We start from the raw sequence: 8,211 nt of genomic DNA on the forward strand, positions 1-8,211 counted from the left end.
ATATATACACACACACACACACACACATACACACCACATTTTCTTTATTCATCTGTCAACAAACACTTAGGTTGTTTCCATGTCTTGGCTATTTAAGATAATGTTGGTAGCTTGTAATTTTAAATCAGGTGCTTACTGTAGGCCTTATTGAATAAGTGATATTTAAGGAAGGAGATTGTTTTAATACATAAGTCGGATCTTGTCACTCCTCTGCTCAGAACCCTGCAATGGGGCCTACACTCAGGCCTGTTGGCCAGGAAACTATAGAAAGGATGGAAGCAGAGAAATTGCTCAGAGGCTACTACAGTCATCAAAGGAGGAGATCGTGGCGGCCCATGGCAGCAGTGGGGATGGTGAGAGATATTTTAGAAGAAGAGAATTTCCTGATGTAGTAAGAATTAAGGTTGACCTCAAAGGCTTTGGCCTAAGCAAATAGAATTTTGAAACTACCAGAGGGAAGACTATCGGTAGAACAGATTTGGGGTTGAAGGATAGTTTGGGGTACTCAGTCTGAGATGTCCATGAGACCATCAAATGGGGAAACTGCCCACATGATTGGGTATGTGGATCTGGGGTCCAAGACAGAGATCTGGCCTTGGGAGCAGAGACTTGAGAATTATCTCTAACTTGTGATAAGGACCTTGATACAAGAGAAAAAGCAGTCCCTTTTAAACCAGCATGAGTGAATCATGAGGTGTCCAGAACCTAGGTGGAAAAGAAAAAAATAATTAGTTGGCCTAAGACCAATTGTTTTATCTATTCATCTCTGCTCTTAGTTGATATAAAAATATAAAAATCATGTATTCCAATGGCTGGCCTTGGAAAGGTAAGTCCTTCTCTGGCAATTTATTTCCAAATATAGAGCACCACATATCTCTTAAATACAGACAAAATTATTTTTTTATAAAAGAGGGTTAATTTGTTTAAGACAACCAGTCAGTTAAGAATTTTTTGTAATCCTCTCTGTCTGTAAAGTATTATTTAGTTATCCATAATTTAAGAATTCAGAGCCACATTCTTGCCATTGTTCCTGGTGAACCCCTAACCACACTAAAGAGGGAACTTTAGTTTCTCTCCCTGTATGCCAAAGAAAATTGCAGCTAAGAGTTCAGAGGGGCAATTTAAATGTCACTCTGACCCAAAGGTTTGGAAAGAATGTAAAAATTCTATTATTAAAAATGAAGGGGCACAAGAAACCATGGTTGTAATGTCAAACTGCTAAGTACCCTCCTGGGCTGATTACGTTCCCATGAAAGATGGGACCTAGAACACAGAAGATATAGACAGTCTGTTCTGTTGACTTCTGGACTGGAGGCAGAGTCCAACTAGACTATTCTGTCCTTACCAAACAGTCCTATGGCTCTGAGACAGTGAGTAACTAAGGTACAGAAAACAATGGAACAAACACTGAAAAATACAGAAGTGAGGACAAAGATAGCCAAACAAAAATATTTGTAATATATTTAAACTCAGAAGATCTAGCTTTGATTTAGAAAGCATAGAAGAGCTGGTTCCAAATCAGACTGGGAGGGTTGTTTATTTTGCCTTTTGCTCAAGTCAGATCTAATGATCTTAATGACTTTCAATGTTTCTAAGTTATTCCCCAGACTTGATTAAACTTCGTATTTGGGCCATAGGTCAGACAGCAAACACTGATTTATTTAACATTCAATCAACCCAACTCTCACTTTGCTAGCATTCTGGCCCTCTGTCCATACAGTGAGTGTTGAAATTCATATTCCCACCTCTAAAATCTTTCAAGATTATACCATCGCTTCAGAACTATCAGAGTATAGTCTCAGGATTAGGTCAATTGTATTGGCTTCTTTTTCTCCCTTTTCTCTATTTCTTTCTTTCCTTATTTATTTATTTATTTATTTATTTTAGGCAGGTGGCATCTCTCTGTGAACCAGAACATTCAACTGAGCGATGCCGTCCAGTAGAACTTTCCACAGTGATGAACATGTTCTGCATCTGTATTCTGCATATTAATAGTTACTAGCTACATGACTAGTCGCTGAGCACTTGTAGCTATGGAACTGGATTTTTAAGTTAATAATTTACTTAATTCAATTAAATTTGACTTTAACGAGCCACATGTGACTAGTGGCTGCTGCATTATTGGACAGTGCTGTTCTAGACCAGCAAAGAAGGTACTATGTATTATTAGCCTATAGATAAACACTGTCTTTGTGTGCAGATGTGTCTGCAAAACACAGTGGTGCTTTCCACACTCTAAGCAGAAGAAACATACTGTTTTTTCATACGGCGTGTGGTCGGTAATAGGGAGGTGTGCTATGGCACTGTTGACGAACTAAGAAGGAATATTAGTTTCCGAGTGCTGCCATACCCAAAACTGGCTGGCCCGAAACAATAGAAATGTGTGGTCTCACATTTTGGAGACTAGACATCCCAAACCACAGTGTTAGCAGGGCCATGCCCTCTCTGACAGCTCTAAAGGAGAATCTTCTCTGGCTTCTTTTAGCTCCTGGTTTTTGCCAGCAACCCTTGGTGTTCCTTGGCATATAGATGCATCACCTGAGTTCTAGGGCTATCTTCTACCTGTGCATCTTCACACTGCTTTCCCTCTGCGTATCTGTCCCTAGGTCCAAATTTCCCCTTTTTATAAGGACATGAGTCCCATCGGATTAGGGCGACCCTAATGACCTCATTTTAACTTGATTACCCCCATAAAGACTCTAAATAAGGTCACATTTCGAGGTACTGGGAGTTCGGACTTCAACATGCCTTTTTGTGGGAGAGACACAATTCAACACAGAACATTTGCCATAGTAATAATGTTGTTGTATGGAAGTAGGCAGATCCCTGAAAGCTGACAGGGTCCTTCTCCCACACTAATCCTTGAAAGGCAGCAGGACCAAGCCAGATGTCCTGGCAGCCTCCCATTTCCACATAAATAGCCTTGACCATACAACTCTGAGCAGAAGATATTGAGAAATCTCACCTACTCATGTTTTTTTTTAATTTTTATTTTTGTAAGTTTGTTTGTTTGTTTGCTTGTTTGTTTGTTTTGAGAGAGAGAAAGAGCATGAGCAAGGGAGAGGCAGAGAAGGAGGGAGAGAGAGAATCCCAAGCAGGCTCCACACTGTCAGCACAAAGCCTGATGATGTAGTACTTGAACTCACAAGATCATGACCTGTGTTGAAACCAATAGTCAGACACTCAACTGATTGAGTCACCCAGGCACCCCTCATCTACCCATCATGTTTAATCTTCCCCTGTGTCTTCTCTGCTCACCTCAGCACGGGTTAGGTAGTGAAGTGAAGAAAGAACAACTTTAAATAAAACTCCAGCCTTCGAGCCAGACCAGCCCCTATGGCCTGGCCTGCACAATGCTACTGTCAGAACTCACCACTATTCACAGCCTCTCATAAGTTTAAATAAGGGAAATCTTTCCTTTAAAAAAAAAAAAAAGTACACTTGTCCTTCTTTCCTTCCCATCCCCCACCAATTCCCTCTTCTAAGTCAGTCTGATGTGTCTATTGCTTCTTTTTGTCAAACAGGATCCTTCCACTGTTTCATGTGATATTTTGCATTGCATCCAACTTTTAGGAAACTTGGTAACATTATGTACTGCCCACGGGCAAAGGCCACAAATCTCTCCCAGATCAAGTATGATCTTGGTAGCAGCTCAGAGAAGGCCATGGTCCTTGATGAATTAGGCTGCTTAAAATCTTCCTGGTGCCACTGGAGACCTGAGACTGCCAGGAGGGGTCAGTAGAGAAGAGAGGATTTGCAAGTCCGAAAGCCACATAAGGAAGGGAGAAGGGTGTGCTGGGAACGCAGACCAAGAAATAGGTCCTGGGGTGAGATGCTGAGGAAACCACTAGTAGCATGAGCAGCGGGGGGCAGATAAAAAAGAGAGACCATTTAATCAGCATCTCTAAGGACTAAGATGATGTCAACCAGAATCTCAATAATATTTTGTCAGTGGATGGTTGGTTTGAGTTAGACACTAAGCTAATTAAGAGCAACAAGAAAAGACTGTCTCCTAAGTCTTTTATATCAGCACCTGGTATAGTACCTGCTACATGGAAGTTGTCAACAAATGTTAAATAGATAAGCAAAAAAGCAAATGAATTTGGGGCTTCCTGTATGATGTTGGACGTGCAGGACAGACAGGCTCAGGTACTATTCCAGGAGCTTAGTTGGGAGATGGATAGCCTAAGAAAGGTATCAGGAAATAAGCGACAAAATGTAAAGAACAAAAGTGATCTTCAGTAATGTTGAATAAACACATGACTAAATGGAGAAAGGAAAGAATGAAGAGGTCAAAAACAAGTGAGGTTTCTCACCTGGGACATCGGTGTTATAATGTGCCAGCTATGAAGATAAAAACCTGAATACGAAGTCGCCCATGAAGACAAATGCCCATGATCACCCTGCAGGTGTGTTTTGTTTCAGCCACCCGGGATTAAAAAATAGTTTTTAAAAAGGAGATTCCAAGAAACATGAAATCCACTGGACTGTAGCTAATCCTGCATGCCCGTTCAGGCTTACCACGCTCTGTGCCACTCTGTTGTCTCTTCATAGAGTCCACTTAACCCATGTGGGAAGGGCTGATAATCTGCTAGTACAGTTTTGTCAAATGAGTTAGACTATTAAAATACTTTCTGGGGCGCCTGGGGGCGAGGGGCTCAGTCGGTTAAGCCTCTGACTTCGGCTCAGGTCATGATCTCACAGCTCGTGAGTTCGAGCCCCGCGTCGGGCTCTGTGTTGGCAGCTTGGAGCCTGGAGCCTGCTTTGGATTCTGTCTCCCTGTCTCTGACCCTCCCCCTGCTCGCTCTCTCTCTCTCTCTCTCTCGCACCAAAATAAACATTAAAAAACTTTTTTTTAAAGAAATACTTTCTATTGGTTGATTCCAAGCGTCTCCCTGTCTCTCCAGCTGTCACAGATGTCCCAGGGTCCAGGAAATACAGGGGAAGTGTCGAGTGGCAAAAGGACCCTGCAATTGGACCTGCTCCACCTCTATGGCCAGTGTCTGTTCTGATGGGGGAGGGGTTGGTGCCATATCAATTGTTAAATGTTACTAATAGCATTCCCGCCTGGGGGCCACCTGCCCACTCCCCACAGGCATCTGAGTTTGCCATCTCTGCTCAAGCCTTGGCCACCTCTCCATCTCATCCATAGGCGCTCATCTGAAGTGCCTGCCTTTCTTCTGCCAACCCCACGCATTTCAAAATACATGACTCATGGACATTACCCTCAGGTAGCCTTTAGAATATGGTTTTGGTATAGCCCTACTCCCACCAGCGTCTATGCTGGATCTCTCAGCTGAATCACCTTTCAATCCTCTGCACAGCTGCTTGTCAATTTGCATGATGTCTTTCCAGAAACCCCTCTCACTTGCTCCCTTCTCTGGGCCTCCGCCCACCCCATGGTGGCTGTTTATTATTGAACCTGAATACTAAAATTTGGGGTACTCTTTGTTTAACTAAAACTGAGGCAAAAGTAAAGCGAGAGGAGGAAGGTTTTATGACAGAAAAAGTTCCATAGATTAAAACGTTATTGGTACTTTCCTAATGAAGCTTGAGTAATCAGCAGATAAGAAAGAAAATCAGACATAATTTTTCTGTCCAAGTTTCTAAGGGTTTCTTAGATGTAAGCCAAGAAAATATCTAAAGTACTAGGAGCTCCGTCTTAACACTGGACTCCTGTGGTGGCCAGAATTTGGCTGCGTTTCAAGATAATAAGCATTTGGTTCAGAAGGCTGTTTAAAAGAAATAAAAAGGCATAAAACCTCAATCACCCAATATGGTTTGTATTAGAATAAATTGATTACCCCAAACCTAACATGATCAGAGCTCTGCCAAGAGGCTGGCAAGGAGCAACTGTTGGCATAGTCCAAATCCTAATCAGTTATTTGTAACAAGTGATTATTTAATAACCATTCACATTCATCGTGGCTCCTTTCGCCAAATGGAGGAGGAAAAGAGAGAGAGGAAACCTCAGAGGGAATAAAAGGAGTTCCAGCCTTATTGTTTTCTCATGGTGAGTACATGAAAATGTATCCATGTGCAAAGAAAAATCCAGTGTTGTCAGTCAGACCCAGTTGAGTGAAAATTAAGTCTCTCTTTCCATTTCTGAAACTTTTTTTTCATTGTTCTTTCTTGCGCTTTTTTTAATTAAGTTTTTTTTTTTTTTCAACGTTTATTTATTTTTTGGGACAGAGAGAAACAGAGCATGAACGGGTAGGGGTAGAGAGAGAGGGAGACACAGAATCGGAAACAGGCTCCAGGCTCTGAGCCATCAGCCCAGAGCCTGATGCGGGGCTTGAACTCACAGACCGCGAGATCGTGACCTGGCTGAAGTCGGACGCTTAACCGACTGCGCCACCCAGGCGCCCCTAAGTTTTTTTAATTTTAATTCCAGCATAGTTAACATACAGTGTTATATTAGTTTCAGGTGTGCAATATAACGATTCCACAATTCTATACATTACTCAGTGCTCATCATGATAAGTGTTCTTTTAATCCCCTTCACCTATTTACCCATCCCCCAACCATCTCTCCTCTGATATGCTTTTTTTTTTTTTTAAATATTTTTTTCAACGTTTATTTATTTTTGGGACAGCGAGAGACAGAGCATGAACGGGGGAGGTGCAGAGAGAGAGGGAGACACAGAATCGGAAACAGGCTCCAGGCTCTGAGCCATCAGCCCAGAGCCTGACGCGGGGCTCGAACTCACGGACCGCAAGATCATGACCTGGCTGAAGTCGGACGCTTAACCGACTGCGCCACCCAGGCGCCCCTCCTCTGATATGCTTTATGTTAAAGCATAACTGAGTACCCTCAGTTAAAGCTATTTTTTTTTCCCAACAAGAACATTCTTTACTTGAAGTATACTTCAGAACACATGGTTCTAAAAGACATGTGTAAAAAACATTCTATCCAAGAAAAATAGAATACACGTTTTCTTCAAGTACACACAGAAGAATCCCCTGGATAAATCACATAAAAAGAGACATGACAAATATTACAAACTTAAGAAGACTGAAGTCATACCAAGTATATTTTCCAACCACAATGGTACAAAACTGAACATCAACAATAGAACAAATCTGGAAAACCTACAATACATATTATTAAGTACTTAACATGTAAATACTAAACAACACACTGCTGCATGAGCAATGGGCCAGCAAGAAATCAGTGAATCCCAATATGTCCCAAAACAAAAGGGAAAGAAAATGCAATATTCCAAAACCTATGGGATGCAGCAAAAGCAGATGTTCAAGTGAAATTTATGTTGTAATTACGTGTATTAAGGAAAAGAGTTCAAATAAGCAACATGACACCACAGGGAGCTAGAAAAAGAAAATCCTTAGCTGAAATTCAACAGAAGAAGGAAACAACAAAGAACAATCAGAAATAAATACAATGGAGACCAGAATAAACAATAACATAACATTGAAAGTGATGAAACTCTGAAAGACCAGTTGACTTATTGAAGAGGTCCTAAGAGTCCAAGCAAATGCTGGTTGAGGAGATTTGGTGTCGTGATGCTTCTCCTAAGGAGAAATTTCTTCCTCTCGTAATGTGTATAAGAGTCTAAAAACACAAAGCACAACATGAATTTTCAAAACGTTCTATTCTTTCTCGGTTATACTTTACTGAAGGGTGAATCCGGTTCATCAAGCTTCTGAAACTCCAAAGTCAAACTTTCGGTCAAGTGCACTGTATCATGTGATAAGCATGGAAATTTTTAAGACAAAACTCGGAACATATTTAAGACATATTAATGGTTTACTGATAGACAATAAACAAAGAAAAAGTTTTTATATCAGTCTCGAACAAAAAAAAGCAGCATTTCTTACTCTGTAGGGCATCACAATAAGGAATCTCTCTCATCTCTTCCTAGATCAGTTTTGGTAAGAAGATTTGAAGTTAGTTGTTTGACTTTCTAATTTTTTACGTTCCTCACAAGACAGCCCTTAACTCTCCAAGTTACTATCCTGACATTCCATGAGAAAAAAAAATATCTTATGTAACTGTCTAAAAATGTGATAGAATTGTCAAAGCATATGGAACCAGTTACATAAATCTTGAAATACAAGTCAGTATTATTTATTCTCTAATGGAATAAGTTAGCAGCGAGACAGTTAATAGAAACAAGGGAAAGCTATAAATTCCATTTGATGGAGAGGTTGGACTTGGCCACACCTATTTATCTGCACAAACACCAGCGAG

Source organism: Prionailurus bengalensis, chromosome E4 (assembly GCF_016509475.1).
Source record: "Prionailurus bengalensis isolate Pbe53 chromosome E4, Fcat_Pben_1.1_paternal_pri, whole genome shotgun sequence".
In the NCBI taxonomy this organism is placed as follows: Eukaryota; Metazoa; Chordata; class Mammalia; order Carnivora; family Felidae; genus Prionailurus; species Prionailurus bengalensis.